Here is a 17,157-nt window from a genome sequence, read left to right as displayed (position 1 = left end):
GCCATGCTCCCGTACCTCTTCTGGTGGTTTGCTCTGCCAGAAGAAGGTAAAGTCCTTCTCCCGTATGCTGCCGGTTGCGGGCAGACGTGTCTCCTGCAGGGCGACTATGTCCATCTGGAGCCTGCGCAGTTCATTGTTGATCACAGCTGTCTTGCGGGCGTCGTTCACTTCCAGTAGATCTTCCGAGAGACCCGGTGTCATGGTCCTTACATTCCATGTGCCCAGTTTGTGAGCTGGGTGGCTCTATGTTTGTTTTCTTTTGCCTGGTGCATGGGTTGACGATCCGCTTATTGGATTGTGGCCTAAGCCCCACACACCCAGTGGACCAGGCGATACTCTGTGGCGGGACAGCACCTTATTAGCTGGGGGGCTGCCCAGCTTGAGGCGGGCGGTAGCTCTCCTATGAAATCGGATGATTTCTCCCACCGACGGATGCAACCCCTGGCGCCTTACTCTACGCCAATTGAGTGGTAGGCGTATCACCGGTAACTGTCACTTCCCATGTTGAGCCATCGCCAAGGCGATGCTGGAGTGTCCTCTCCAGGGCACAAGCCTGGGCAGTAATTATGGAGGATCAGCTGTTGCCCATGCAGCAGACCCACCCTCTCCATGCCACCAATGTGATCCAAGGGAAGGGCAGGCGCCGATACGCTTGGCACCAGTGTCGTCGCAGGAGTTGCCAGATTGTAGCTGTAAACATCTGCAAACTGCCTTAAGGACTCCGACTCCGGATTTTTCCTCAGGGTTGACTCCCGAAGTCTTTCCCATGAGTGGGTTTAGCCACAAGACAGCAGAGGTTTGAATTCGGGGTTTTCCTTCCCCTAGATGAGCTGCCTTTCCAGGCTAATGAGTCCCATCTGCCCGAAGCAACTGGTTTCAAGGCACTAGAGACCCGCCTTCGCACCTTCTCCTGTTGGTAGAAGCCGTTCCGCCAGGCCTAGAGGCTAAGCCACACGTGCAGGCCAGGAGCTGGACTTAGTTGTCAGAGGCTATTTGAGATGCACGCCATCAGGGGCACTTTACAGGCTGTGGGAGCTTATCTCTACAACCCTTCCCCCGGCTATAACAACCCTTGGAACCAAACTTAACACAATATATGTCTAATATCTCAACAGACACTTGCTAGGATCGCTGGGCACATGATCAACTATAGGCAATCACTATTAACTAGTTAAATTTGCGCTTAACACAATATTGTCTCTTGCGAGGGCACTCCTCGATGACGTCTGACCAGGGCGCTCGCAAGGCTGCCCAAGAAAATGTTTCAGGACGGCTTCACAACTTTTCCTGCCGTCCAGGACTTGAGCCCGCAACGTTCCCAGCTTGATTCCACAGCTGAAACGTCTGCACACTTCCCTCCTCGTGAAGGTATATCAACTAGGGGTTCCTCTCTAACAGGAGTTCACACGGAGCACGGCTTCCCCTCACGATGTGTGGTGTTCAAGTGGGGTTAAAGCCCTCCAGAAGCGAGCCTCACACTCCCAGCAAATTCTTCACATCTCATGACCAGTCATTTATCTATATCCTGATTCACTGCCAATATTCTTAAACAGTCTGTCAAATTTAAGCAATTGTTTTACGTATGTATCTTCATGTCAATATTTCTTTGACCTCTTAGTTAGGTCAGGTCTTGCAAAATAACTCTCAAAGGTAGACTCGTTTTTCAGTTACCTGGGATCATAACACTCCCTTCCCCTTATTTTTTAGAGTTATTCCAGTGGCAAGGCTCGGGATAACGCATTAGCCACCACACTGTCTTGTCCTTTAATCGATTTGTTCAGCCGGTTGATCTGTTTACGTACTCCCCTTAGGGGTCTACAATTATCCATTGCACCTTGCAACATCAAGCTCACAACTCGCTAGAAACATGGTCTTCTCCTAAACGATTTGACTTCTTTCAACTTGGCTAGGCTGTCCCCCTTGGACACCTGTACTCCATCAGTCCACTCTACTTATTGTTTCCTCCCTCCATTTCTTCTTCTTCTTGCACTCTTCACGTCAAGAGTCAGACATTTACTGTCTGTACCTCCTCTGTCGGCCTCGTGTTTCAGTTCATCGTCCTCACGATTCGGTCTGCTACCATCACGCTTCAGTCTCAAATCAACGTACTTTACTCTGTCATCTTCACGCTTCCATCTACTGCCATCATACTTCCGTCTCCAGTAATCATACTTCGCTCTCCCGTCTTCACCCACGATCCCTTCTCTCGTCTTCTCATCTATCCGAGACTTCATCCTCTTCGACTTCCATCGAATCCTCGGCTTTCTTCTACTTCTCCATGCTTGCATTGTCATCCTCTCACACTTATCACCTCTACACGACTCTATTTCTTCTCCTTCTACTCTTCTTCGTTCTCTCAAGGTTTCCTCGATCACTGTATTACACTTAACAGCACTCGTCCGCTTTACCTCTCCCAGAGTGCTTGTAAGCATCCCTTTATGCATACTATCTCTTCTCACTTCCTTTTCTCGGCTATCATTCTTCTTCATGCTTCCCGTGAAATCTGTCAACTCTTTACATCTCATACAACTGAACTCCATTATCCCTATGCTTCTGTGCTCGTGGACAACTTTACGTTTTACTCCAGTCCTCAGCCTGTTCACATCCCTCTTCACTTCTACTCAGCACAGTTGCATCCACCTTCCGACTTTTAATTTCAATGGGCTGGGCTCTACTCTACTCTTCATATTATTCTTCTTCGGTCGGGCCATCTTCACCTTTGACCACACCGAGACTCCATTTTCCTGAACCAGACCTTCCTCAAACAGCCACGCTATATCTATGACGATATCTTCTACCGGTTGAATCGACACTGTCTCATCTTCTCCAGTGTCTTTCTCGTCGGCCACCTCTGCCCTCGTTGCTACCAAGGCAGGGTACTCAATGGCTGGGCGGTCTCCTAACTCATCCCCCCAGGATGCCAGTCAGGTGAAGGAGACTCAGGTGTCCCATCCGTGCCGTGGCCCTTTTGGCACTCCTTTGGCACAGTCTCCGCTATAATCTTTGGCAACACCTTCGTCCCGCACAAGTTATTCCCCAGGATCACTTAGACTCCTGGAACAGGTATCTCGGGGCACACTCCCAACATCACCTCTGCCGACAAATACTCCGACCTTAGCTGGACAATACATACGGGCATGTCACTCTCAGACAACAACCCATACCTTCATCTTCCTCCTGCCAACTAACCGTCGATCACTCCCAATCAGGCTTATCGTGATCAAGCTCTGATTGGTTCCGGTATCTCTTAAGATACCAACTTCTACTTCGGATTGGCCTCCTATACTGATCCAATCTTTACTCTTGAATGGACTATACCGCTCGTTTGCCAAGTTCACCTACTGTGGTTTGTTTTGGAGCACATTAGTATATTTAAATTGGGGGTCACACATGGCCAGGGTCACAACTCTCTTGTCCTGCAGACAATCTCACATCACGTGACCTAATCGGTTACACTGGTAACATCTTATCTGGGAGAAGTCTCCACTATATGTTCTCGAGTGGCTCTGACTCTGCCCACTTGTATTAGAGTTTCTCGAGCCAGGCACACTACCTGCACTCTGTGGAGCTTTACTGGACTCTTGATTTCCTGGATCACGATTAGTTTCTCGTTTAGCTCCTGCATCCTCACTTTTAGACGAAGTGTGCGACCTACTCTTCTGAGTTTTAAGGTACTTACGTTTATCTGCCCATTTATCAAAATTTTTCTCATCCTAGACTCCTCTGGGTCTATCATAATTTCTTCTTCCCCAGATTCCACTGGGTCTGCCATTACTACGTCTCGCTTCACTTCTCACTCTGTTCTCCCTTAAGCTCTTGTATGCTTCAGTAATCATATCCGCTGCATCTTTTACATCCTTTACCCCTGCCTATTGGATCTTGAACTTTGTCTTGGGGTGCATCATCTCCCGGAATTTTTCCATCATCATCAGCTGTTTCAGATCAGCATAGGATCCAACTCTGGCAGCCTCAATCCACTTCTGGAATTGCCTTTCCAGATCCCTTTCTGTCTCAGCAAACGTACATGCTCCAACCTTCACCATCTCTCTAAAGCGCTTCCTATAAGCTTCTGGAGTTAGCTGAAATGAGCGCAGTATGCTGCTGTTTACTGTGGCATAATCTTTGTTGGAAATTTCCAACACTAATACAACACTGTTGTATTTATAGGAATTATTACTAAAATCTACTAATTACTGTAGTAACTAAAATTAACCAACAGTAGAGTTCACATGAACTAATAATTGTATCTGTACAATAATGCTAGAATTCTTACGTAACCAGACACCAGTATTGCGTCAGATTCTACCAAAATAAACACATTTATATCCAGTGTGTTAGAGAATTGAGTTTGATTCTCTAAAAAAACAGTATTCTGTGTGATAATTATTTACCGATAAACTGACTCCCAAACAATGCCAAATCGAGAGTTTCTAGTTACAACTGTTATCTGGTAATAATTTTAACGTCACGCGTGAATGCCATGGAGAGAATTAAAATCACCTCCATTTCTTGTTTACCATCGTAAAACGAGAAAGTAATAATATTTAACTCCCCAGAATTATAGCCCAGTCTTTATCAAAGCATTTTAACCACAACTGCGAGAAATAATATTATTCGTGGTGAATTATTTGTATGACGAATGCGAGACGCGGGCAGGGAGAGAAGCCATTAACGAGAGAGCGTGTGGAGGCGTTGGTGAGAGGAAAGGCGCCAGAGTGCGGTGTGAAGACTTGTTGCGGAATTGAGCAACTCGTTTGGTGTCAGTGTCATAGGATACATTGTGGTGAATCGTCAGCAAGAATTAACCTGACATTCAGCCCAGAACTTGTCAATTTGTTCTGTGTAATCCATTGTGACCGGCCAGAGAAGCGCGTCGACATCTAGGCCAAGCTAGCCACCACGTGTTCGCCATTGTGACGCTAGAGCCTGGGACGCGAGTTTCGGCAAGCTTCAACTTATACAATGCCCTATTAGCTAAGTACACATATCCCTTTTGATGCATCATTAGAGATTGTATATAGCAGGGTAGCTTGTCGTCATGCCGAGCGACATAAATAAAACACATGTTAGTATTTTCTATTAATCTCCATTCCCAATTTCTTGAATATAGATATTTAGTAGCCTAATATGTTGCTACGTAATATATCTTAATTTACAGCTTGCGTGTGAGGAATTACATGAGCTGTTACTTTACCCATGTTATTCATCTCCCAGTGTTCCACGAAGAATTCCGGACATTCCGAGGATGATTCGTGACTGATGTCTTCGAAAACGTCTTCAAGCTAAGACTTTTTCGTATTTCTTTATTATTCAAATTATCTGTATTTAATTGTCATTACGGATTACTGTGCACTGGAAGTAACACATTTTATTATAATTATTAATTTCTATTATTCATGATCTATATTCTTGTCTGGTGACAAATTTACTATTGATTCTCTAATTGGTCATAAGATTAGGTTATTACACAATGAACTGGTGTACGAACCGCACTAGTTCCTAAACATATATGAAGTTCTAGCAATAACCCCCCAATGTAGGTGTTTGAGGCTTTGATTTAATTAAATTATATATACAGCCCATTAATTATTCAAGTGATTATATTTCTAGTATTTATCCATAGTTACTGGTTCCTCTAGGAATTTCAAATGATCACATTTTTATTAGTTTCCCTCTTTACTAGAAAAGCGGGTGGTCCTTCGTAATTGATTTCATTACTTTAATAATTAAATAAATAGAGTCAAGCCCCAAATGTCCCACATTATGGTCCTTCGAACCGGATAAACATAAATTATAACTATAAATACTAATTAGTAATAACTAATCAACGTCTGAAGTAGTCTAGACTAACCATTTTAATTAATTGTGTCTACCAACAACGTAACACATAGGTTAGCCTAAGTCGCACCAATTCATTGCTACTTATACCTTATGTATAAGGTAGCACTCATGGGACACAGTTAATTGCCCACAACACTTAGGCCTACACTTCATACTGAAGTAAGAATCTTTAGGTCACCAAGAGCAACAGCTCATAACTTGTATATTGATCACTAACACCAATTATGTGTTAACTATTTGGGCTATACAAATATTTCAATATACGGCTGTCAGCAGACTGTCCATTATAGCCTGAATTCACTCCATAATTACTGATTCACTCAAGTCAGTGGATCATTAACATTTTAGGATCCAGTATACTAATATAAATTACTGATTCCATACTAATTAATCATTACTAACCCTGATAATATTTCATTCCACAATTAGGAGTACATTCAGGAGTTAGATATTATTTACGGCAGTAGAATACTTGCCAAACACAATTAATTCTCTTGTGTTCATTTAATTTCTTATACACATAAATTCTACCAGTGTATATATTATAAACTATAAAACCCAAAAAAAACAAAATACAGCACAATTATTTGCACATTACTGCACCACAATATAATCTTTGCCAACCTTTATTAGGTAGCAATTTAGGCTGTGATTGTGCTGAATTTGGCACAACCATAGACTAAATGAATTTGTAGTTTCTTAAGTAGAAATTCTCATGACTAGGCTTGAGCTAGTTAGTGATATATATTATTCATTTTTGTGCTGACCCTATCAAGGGTGGGATTAACCATTTATTGTGTAATTATATTTTATTGCATATTTCTATGTACATCTTTGAGTGTTACTGTAAGTTCACTACCCATCCAAGGCTGATTTTGAAGAGCTAAGCTGAGGAACACCTGTAGTGAGACCAAGGTACCACTCAAATCTTAGTTGCTTATTATTAGGTAGGGAGCTAACCTCTAAATGAGGTAAATTACAACCAGCCTCAAGAAAATATCAGGCTGTCAATAATTATACCTGCTCTACATCAAGGAGCAGACACCATAGCTGTACAAGTAGCTATATAAGCCCTATAAGGCTTAAATTTACTACAAGAATGACTCCTCTAGAAAGGAATGCAAGATTCTTGAGAATTCTTCAAGTTCGCCTAGGGGAACTGCTTATCAGATGTGACAACTGTATAGATCCCAGTTGACGTCTACAGACTAGTAAGTTCCACAAGGAACGCTAACCAAAAATATGACTATATAAAGACTGTAATCGAGTCCCATAGGAATTTACTCGAGGTCGGTCATACTGACTCAGACAAATTACGTCTGACAGAATCTGATCTTGATGACTATGAACGTAGCATTCAAAACAGGTTAGACCGATATAAAAGGGTGCTTGCGAGACAAGATATTCCCGAGTGGATAGAACAGATCTTTCATAGACCTACACCCGAGCAAGCACCCAGCTCAGATGAAATACTTGAGCTACCTCAAGATGAGGAGAATCCTCTAATCAATACTGATCACTACACAGGATCAACAACTGAAGTTCAACCTTCATTTTCTAACATCTCATCTAATACAACTTCACGTAATGATTTGTTTACAGAGTCTGATCAATCTTCAGACAGCTCTTCTCAATGTTCCCTGGATTCTATAAATTCAATGCAGGAAGCTAATGAATTAACTAGCTCCTCACAAGAACCCAGAGAAACAAGTGAAGCTGCAATAATCAGTGAATCTGAACCAGAAAATGATAAATCTAATGCTGCAGCAGCAGCCGAAGCTGTAATTAAAGCTGAGGCTAAGCAAGAAGCCTTAAACAACACAAGTAATGGTCACAATTGCTCACACCAGCCTTCTAAAGTAAGTGCTAACAATGAGAAGACTGTTATAAACCTTGTACACCAATTATTAGATTTATCTTCACCAGAACAATCAGTTGACTTTTTACAAGCCTTTAGTTTTCAGCTTGAGTCACTGTTAAATTCCTTCAGTAAAGAGGTGGATCACCCAACTGCTGAGTGGATGACTAAAATTATCATCCAAAGAAAATTGTCTGGTGACACACTCAATAAATTATATGTATACCAGAATGGTAATACCCTGTCACTGCAGGATATATTTACAGGTTTGCGCAATATGAGTAATCATACAGCAAACCAGGCACTTAATGCCTCATCTGAATGCACCGAAACTGTACCCACATCAGTTTCCTTACCTGAAACTCCCAAAGTGACACTGTCACTAGGTAATAAGGGTACTAATAATCAATGTAATAACAATGAGTCAAACCCTGATTCATCAGTAAGGCCTAAGAGCCCCACAGGTGCTCCTAAGAGACCTAATAGTCCAAAGTGCACTCCCAATAGCCCCACAGGTGCTCCTAAGAGACCTAATAGTCCAAAGAGCACTCCCAAGAGCCTAGTAATGGCTCCCCAGAGTACACCAAGTACTCACAAGAAAATAAATAACAAGCAAATGCAAGCAACAAAACCATCACAACCTACAAGTACTGTTTTACCTAAACCGGTAACCCCTAAACGAGCTGTAGGAAGGGGAATGTGCTTGTTTTGCAATCAAAAACATTCTCTGTACAAATGTACCAATTACCCTAATAGAGACACAAGAGTCAGACGACTCAAACAGTTACACAAATGTACTAGGTGTCTCAAATCACATAATGTTAATAGCTGTGACACCCCACTGAACACCTGCAATAGGTGTTGAAGGGGCAAGCATCATGCTGCACTGTGCAAATTAGTTAGGACAAATTATGTTAATCCTAGAATAGGAGGTAGAGAATCTACATCAGTACAGTGCTGCAAGGTACGAGATGTGTACAGCGTAACTTCTCAAGCATCTCAAGTGGATGCTGCTTTGCCCACTGCCCAACTTCAAATAAAGAACAGAGGAGCCAAGATCACCACTCGTCGGTTATTTGATCAAGGTTCCCAGAGAACTTTCATTACTCAGAAAGCAGCAGAGGCACTCAATTTACAACCAATCAGACAGGTGAAATTAAACTTGTCAGGGTTCATGATAAATCGAGGAACCCATGAATACTCAGTAGTTCAACCGCTTGTACGACTAGGTAGTTATGCCAAGGCTGTCCAAGCCATTGTTGTAGATCAAATACCTTTAGACTTAAATATTAAGGGTCTGGGGTACACAGCCCACTTCCTGCAGGAACGTGAAATTAATTTGGCTGACAACAAGTTAACGTCTGACCGCCTTAACAATGTAGATGTACTAGTAGGAGCCAACTACTATTACCAGTTCATAACTGGACATGTTAAACGATTGGGAATGAATATGCTCCAATCTGCAGGTGGCTACTTACTTACTGGTAAAGTTCTGAATGTGAACAAGCCTAAGCCTGCCAACAATAATAAATTAGTCAGCAGTAAATCAATTCTCCAGCAGCAAGCTAAAATGAGAAACACAGCTGAGTAATAAACTCAGATTGAATGTAGTGCAATTAGTACTCGCCGAGATGTTTCATAGCTCTCAGTGGAAACCAGTGGTCCGTACTCAAACAAGTACAAGTCACAGCGACCAAGCCATTGAATCCACTGCAGAACTAAAATTATTCTCGACAAGTACTAATTGACCACACTCAGTCTTCCTAGGTAAATTATAATGTTAGGCTAGAGAATCTAGTACTCCCTAGGTAATTAATAATGTTAGGCTAGAGAATCTAGCACTCAATGCCACTGGCATTTCTTGAATTTAGCAATACTATGAAGTCATCAAGCAACTTCTGTAATTATAAATTCACTAGGACCACTGGTCCACAATACTTGCGCTTGAGGTTTACCAAGAAAACCTTCTTAATACAATGTTTTCTGCACTAAGAGTTAGTGATAAATACTTGCATCAGTTTTGTTTGAGTTGTTTTTCTTTCGTTTCTGCTTAATTATTGTAGGAGTGCAGCACGAACAAACTTGCAAACCTACCAATACGTAAGTGAATCTACAGAGAACTAATAACCCGTGAAACGTTTAGGTTGGGAAAATGTTACAAATTATCTTGAATAGGATTAATCATAGCTGTAATTTAATTTCCAGCAATCTTAGGTTTCTCTTTGTTTAATGCATTATCGTTAAACATCAGCATTGTTAATTAACATGTTACCTGAGCTCAATATAGCTCACCTTAGAATTAACGTAACAATTGAGTGCTTACTGTTCCCCATGCGAATACGAGCTTAATATTGCTCGCCATGACAATTGAACGCTTTGATGTTCCCCATGCCACGAGCACTGCTCGCCATGATAATTGAACGATGCAATACTCTACCTCGTTAATTCGAGCTCACTGTAGCTCACCCTGTCAACACTGTTGACGAGTTCAATGTAACATGCTTACCGAACTCAATATAGCTCCCCATGTTAACGAGCTCACTGTAGCTCACCCTGTTAACTCTGTTAACGAGCTCACTGTAGCTCACCCTGTCAACACTGTTGACGAGTTCAATGTAACTCACCCTGTTAACATGCTTACCGAGCTCAATATAGCTCCCCATGTTAACGAGCTCACTCTGTCAACACTGTTGACGAGCTCAATACAGCTCACCCTGTTAACTCTGTTAACGAGCTCAATATAGCTCACCCTGTTAACGAGCTCAATATAGCTCCCTCTGTTAACTGTTAATGAGCTCAATATAGCTCAACCTGTTAATGAGCTCAATACAGCTCCCAATGTTAATTCGAGTACATTTTTGCTCACAATTAGCTTAGTCCCTTACTTAGGTAGGTTAGAAATTTAAACCATTTATTTAGGTAGGTTTAGGGACTTTAGTTAGTGTCAACTGAGTACTAGCCTAATCTGTACTCACCATTAATTACAGTTGACTATACTTACAGAGACTGACTTAATAAACTCAATTTCATGTAAAGGTTGATTTCGTATTAACAAGTTTACCGTGTCAAGCCTATGAGCTGCACTTCAATTAGCTCATAAGTCAGAATGACTAGGCTACCAATCTCACTGTCGACTCAGAATCTTCCTTGATTTTAATGAATAAACCCTTTCAGTTCTCTAATTTTCCACTATCTTAGCTAGTTAGCAAATTAGTTGTACCATCAGTCAGAATGACTACTGCACGGCAGTGCACATTAAATTTAATTTCCTCAATTGATTTTGGGGTGATCATGATGCTGCGTGATGTTATTGTCTAGTAACTAAATAGTTACAAGTCACAGCGACCCTAGACAGTGACCTTACTGTAGTGTCATAGTCTCCTTGATCTTAAATGACCCAATAATACTTTACTGCATAATAATGTAGAATACAACTTATACAATAATGTTATCAGTTCTTAGGAACGTTTTCTGAGTTTGCCTACGATTCAGCAGCTACGTAATACACCATTACATGTCACTGCGACCCTAGTTGTTGAGTTTATTGTAAGCTTTAGAGAGTTCCTGATTACCGATAACTTAATCATTTGATGTTTCAATATTTAATACATGTTTCCACTAGAGCAGTTGTTCAACAATGCAAACGGAAACTACAAGCCTATTATAGCTCTAACTAAGGGCAAATAACTTCTCATCCAATTTAAGTAATCTTGATGATACTGTGTTGTGATGTCAAGTAACAAAACAGTTACAAGTCACAATGACCCAGAACATTCACATCACAGTAGATTCTCTGTTATTTAAATTGTGTGATTTAAATTCTTAATTGTTGTACAGGCTATAAATAACATCATTTCGTTTAGAGTATCTGAGAGTTTACAGACTTTAAGACTTAGTAACATAAACATTACATGTCATAGCGACACCAGTCACAGAGTTTATTGTAAGCTTTCTTAGTTATTAGTTTTAGGTAATTCATAATAACATGTTTCATTTAACATGAAATCTGCAAGACTTAAGTTTCTTGTATGTCCTTGACAAATACGGGACATCCGTTATGTGTGTACTAACATACTAACATACTAATATTAATACTAACTTCGGGATGGGTATGTCAGTACTCAACATTACACTGCGACCCGATAAATCTCCCCCCAGAGTTATGTTGGAAATTTCCAACACTAATACAACACTGTTGTATTATTGGAATTATTACTAAAATCTACTAATTACTGTAGTAACTAAAATTAACCAACAGTAGAGTTCACATGAACTAATAATTGTATCTGTACAATAATGCTAGAATTCTTACGTAACCAGACACCAGTATTGCGTCAGATTCTACCAAAATAAACACATTTATATCCAGTGTGTAAGAGAATTGAGTTTGATTCTCTAAAAACAACAGTATTCTGTGTGATAATTATTTACCGATAAACTGACTCCCAAACAATGCCAAATCGAGAGTTTCTAGTTACAACTGTTATCTGGTAATAATTTTAACGTCACGCGTGAATGCCATGGAGAGAATTAAAATCACCTCCATTTCTTGTTTACCATCGTAAAACGAGAAAGTAATAATATTTAACTCCCCAGAATTATAGCCCAGTCTTTATCAAAGCATTTTAACCACAACTGCGAGAAATAATATTATTCGTGGTGAATTATTTGTATGATGAATGCGAGACGCGGGCAGGGAGAGAGGCCATTAACGAGAGAGCGTGTGGAGGCGTCGGTGAGAGGAAAGGCGCCAGAGTGCGGTGTGAAGACTTGTTGGGGTATTGAGCAACTCGTTTGGTGTCAGTGTCAAAGGATACATTGTGGTGAATCGTCAGCAAGAATTAACCTGACATTCAGCCCAGAACTTTTCAATTTGTTCTGTGTAATCCATTGTGACCGGCCAGAGAAGCGCGTCGACATCTAGGCCAAGCTAGCCACCACGTGTTCGCCATTGTGATGCTAGAGCCTGGGACGCGAGTTTCGGCAAGCTTCAACTTATACAGTGCCCTATTAGCTAAGTACACATATAATTCCCTTTTGATGCATCATTAGAGATTGTATATAGCAGGGTAGCTTGTCGTCACGCCGAGCGACATAAATAAAACACATGTTAGTATATTTTATCACTCTCCATTCCCAATTTCTTGATTATAGATATTTAGCAGCCTAATATGTTGCTACGTAATATATCTTAATTTACAGCTTGCGTGTGAAGAATTCCCCGAGCTGTTACTTTACTCGTGTTATTCATCTCCCAGTGTTCCACGAAGAATTCCGGACATTCCGAGGATGATTCATGACTGATGTCTTCGAAAACGTCTTCAAGCTAAGACTTTTTCGTATTTCTTTATTATTCAAATTATCTGTATTTAATTGTCATTACGGATTACTGTGCACTGGAAGTAACACATTTTATTATAATTATTAATTTCTATTATTCATGATCTATATTCTTGTCTGGTGACAAATTTACTATTGATTCTCTAATTGATCATAAGATTAGGTTATTACACAATGAACTGGTGTACGAACCTCACTAGTTCCTAGACATATATGAAGTTCTAGCAATAACCCCCCAATGTAGGTGTTTGAGGCTTTGATTCAATTAAATTATATATACAGCCCATTAATTATTCAAGTGATTATATTTCTAGTATTTATCCATAGTTACTGGTTCCTCTAGGAATTTCAAATGATCACATTTTTATTAGTTTCCCTCTTTACTAGAAAAGCGGGTGGTCCTTTGTAATTGATTTCATTACTTTAATAATAAAATAAATAGAGTCAAGCCCCAAATGTCCCACAATCTTGGCATTCCTCCAATGTTAGTTGAGTGAACGCCTCTCTGGCAGCACCGGTCAATCTCAACTGCACCGGCTGGGCACATTTCTCCTGTGGCCACACTTTAATGCTGGCTACCTTTTCGAAATGCTCGAAGAAGCTCTCTGCCTCTTCGGGCACAAACAGGGAAATGTCCTTCTCCCTAACCCTATTATCTGGTGGGTGTGATACCTGGGTGGTGCTCTCTGGCAACCCATTTTCAATCCTTTGCTCAGCCAAGGTTCCATTTGCTTCTATCTGCATTAGTTTGGTCCTTTCTTTTTCCTTCTCCACCTCTAGTCTGGTTTTCTCTTTCTCTACCTCTAGTTTAGTTTTCTCCTTTTCTTTCTCGCCCCTAAAGTCTAGTTTTCTCTTTCTCTACCTCTAGTTTAGTTTTCTCCTTTTCTTTCTCAACCTCTAGTCTGGTTTTCTCTTTTTCCTTCTCTGCTTCATTTTTCATCTGAAGTTCAAATTTCAATTTCTCCAGTTGGAACTGTCTTTCTTTGTACTCTCGTTGTTGCTGAATCTGGAACTCTAACTGGAACCTTTGCAAACTCCTGTTCTGCTATTCCTGCTACTGCGGCTACTCTTACTGCTCCTACTTGATCCCTGGGATCGTTCTTCATCCTGCCCATCATCCTCCTTTCCACTTTCAACTCCTTCTGGGTTCCCTGTTCTGCCGCTTCACTCATCGCTCTCAACTGCCTCAGGATCTTATCCTTCATCCCAGCTTCTTTAGATGCCCTCATCCTGATGCCACCTTTTCCCGCTATTTGTTTTAACTGTTCCCTGGTGCAACCTTCCAAGTCCTCTGGCTTGCATGACTCCACAAATGCTTGCACCTTATCCATCTTGTCCTGTGAGTCTTCCCAAGAGAGAGAATATGTACCTATGGCCACACAGTCTACTTATTTTACAAGGGGTGTACCAATCCACTCTCGGACAGGGTGTGGGTGTGTCAGTTCTGAACCTAACCAACCCTACAATCATAATAGGTTAGGTTAGGTTAGGTAGGTTAGGTAGTCGAAAAAACATTAATTCATGAAAACTTGGCTTATTAGGCAAATCGGGCCTTGCATAGTAGGCTGAGAAGTGCGTTCTGGCTACTAGGCACGACATATATATATATATATATATATATATATATATATATATATATATATATATATATGTCGTACCTAATAGCCAGAACGCACTTCTCAGCCTACTATTCAAGGCCCGATTTGCCTAATAAGCCAAGTTTTCATGAATTAATGTTTTTTCGTCTACCTAACCTACCTAACCTAACCTAACCTAGCTTTTTTTGGCTACCTAACCTAACCTTACCTATAAATATAGGTTAGGTTAGGTTAGGTAGGGTTGGTTAGGTTCGGTCATATATCTACGTTAATTTTAACTCCAATAAAAAAAAATTGACCTCATACATAGAGAAAAGGGTTGCTTTATCATTTCATAAGAAAAAAATTATAGTAAATATATTAATTCAGGAAAACTTGGCTTATTAGGCAAATCGGGCCTTGAATAGTAGGCTGAGAAGTGAGTTCTGGCTACTAGGTACGACATATATATATATATATATATATATATATATATATATATATATATATGTCGTACCTAGTAGCCAGAACTCACTTCTCAGCCTACTATTCAAGGCCCGATTTGCCTAATAAGCCAAGTTTTCCTGAATTAATATATTTTCTCTAATTTTTTTCTTATGAAATGATAAAGCAACCCTTTTCTCTATGTATGAGGTCAATTTTTTTTTATTGGAGTTAAAATGAACGTAGATATATGACCGAACCTAACCAACCCTACCTAACCTAACCTAACCTATATTTATAGGTAAGGTTAGGTTAGGTAGCCAAAAAAATCTAGGTTAGGTTAGGTTAGGTAGGTTAGGTAGACGAAAAAACATTAATTCATGAAAACTTGGCTTATTAGGCAAATCGGGCCTTGAATAGTAGGCTGAGAAGTGCGTTCTGGCTATTAGGTACGACATATATATATATATATATATATATATATATATATATATATATATATATATACATATATATGCAGGTAATTCAGCCTACAGTTGTAACTCTATAAACTTCTACATAAAGAAGTGATATCCAATCACCATATCCAACTATCCAACCCATCCTTCGAATAGACAGTACGTTTTAATACTAAATGTAATAAGTACATTTCCTGACAAACGTAATTAGTACATAATTGCACTTATAGGGCTGTTACCTTTACCGGCTGACCTCCCCATATATTCTCCCAAAACAATGAATTCGTTTTCTCTAATGTAACAGGTGTGCTGTTTTCTTTCCCTCAATGTTGCGTATACTCGTTCAATTTTGTGTATACTGGTATACTCAGCACAAATTTGGCTTTTATAATTTAAGGTATCATGAAAATTGCCTGCTTTTGAGGGAATTAATTATGGTAGAAGCACAGTCACTGACATTCAAAGGACAGAAGGTATGAGATAATGATTTAAAGGACGATTTAAATCCTTCTAGATTTTGCTCGTTCGTCCATGAGAACTGATGCCAATGCACTGACCAATAAACTGAATAATACTGATCACTAAACAATAGACTGAACCTATCCTGAACCTGAACCTGAATAATACTGATCACTAAACAATAGACTGAACCTATCATAAAGAAGAACGACCACAATTGACAGTCTAGTGCTCTCATAGAGTCCAGACTCTCATAGAGTCTGACGCTCAAATGTCGCGTCAGACTAGAAATAAAAATGAATTTTGGAGAATTGATTTTTGAATTACCTCCAACAGTGAAAAGAAATGTACGAAAGATTGAGAAAATTCGTGTTAGAATTATTAATCTTACTTTTTCGGTCATATTTAATAATATATATATATATATATATATATATATATATATATATATATATATATATATATATATATATATATATATATATATATATATATATATATATATATATATATATATATATATGCGAACAAGCCTGAATGGTCCCCAGGACAACATGCAACTGAAGTTATATATATATATATATATATGTGTGTATATCACGAAAATAAACACGTGATTAAGAATGTGACAATGTTAGACCACGGAGGAAAAATGTAAAAGGAATTTCCTTAAGTACTTTCGTATATTAAATACCCTATTTTGAACTATTTTGGAACTATTTTGATATTTTATTAAAATAAAATATTAGGACCTTCTGAAGATGTATTTAATATACGAAAGTACTTAAGGAAATTCCTGTTTCATTTTTCCTCCGTGGTCTGACATTGTCATATATATATATATATATATATATATATATATATATATATATATATATATATATATATATATATATATATATATATATATATATATATATATAACTGAAAACTCACACCCCAGAAGTGACTCGAACCCATACTCCCAGAAGCAACGCATCTGGTATGTACAAGACGCCTTAATCCACTTGACCATCACGACCGGACAAAATGAGGTGATAGCCGAGGCTATTTGAACCACCCCACCGCCGGCACTCGGATAGTTATCTTGGGCATAGCATTTTACCAAATCACCTCATTCTTTGGGGCAACACGTGAGGAACACAAATGCGAACAAGCCTGAATGGTCCCCAGGACATAT

The sequence above is a fragment of the Procambarus clarkii genome, chromosome 18, assembly GCF_040958095.1.
Source record: "Procambarus clarkii isolate CNS0578487 chromosome 18, FALCON_Pclarkii_2.0, whole genome shotgun sequence".
In the NCBI taxonomy this organism is placed as follows: Eukaryota; Metazoa; Arthropoda; class Malacostraca; order Decapoda; family Cambaridae; genus Procambarus; species Procambarus clarkii.
The sequence above is the reverse complement of the archived record's forward strand: the minus strand, read 5'-3'. Positions refer to the sequence as shown.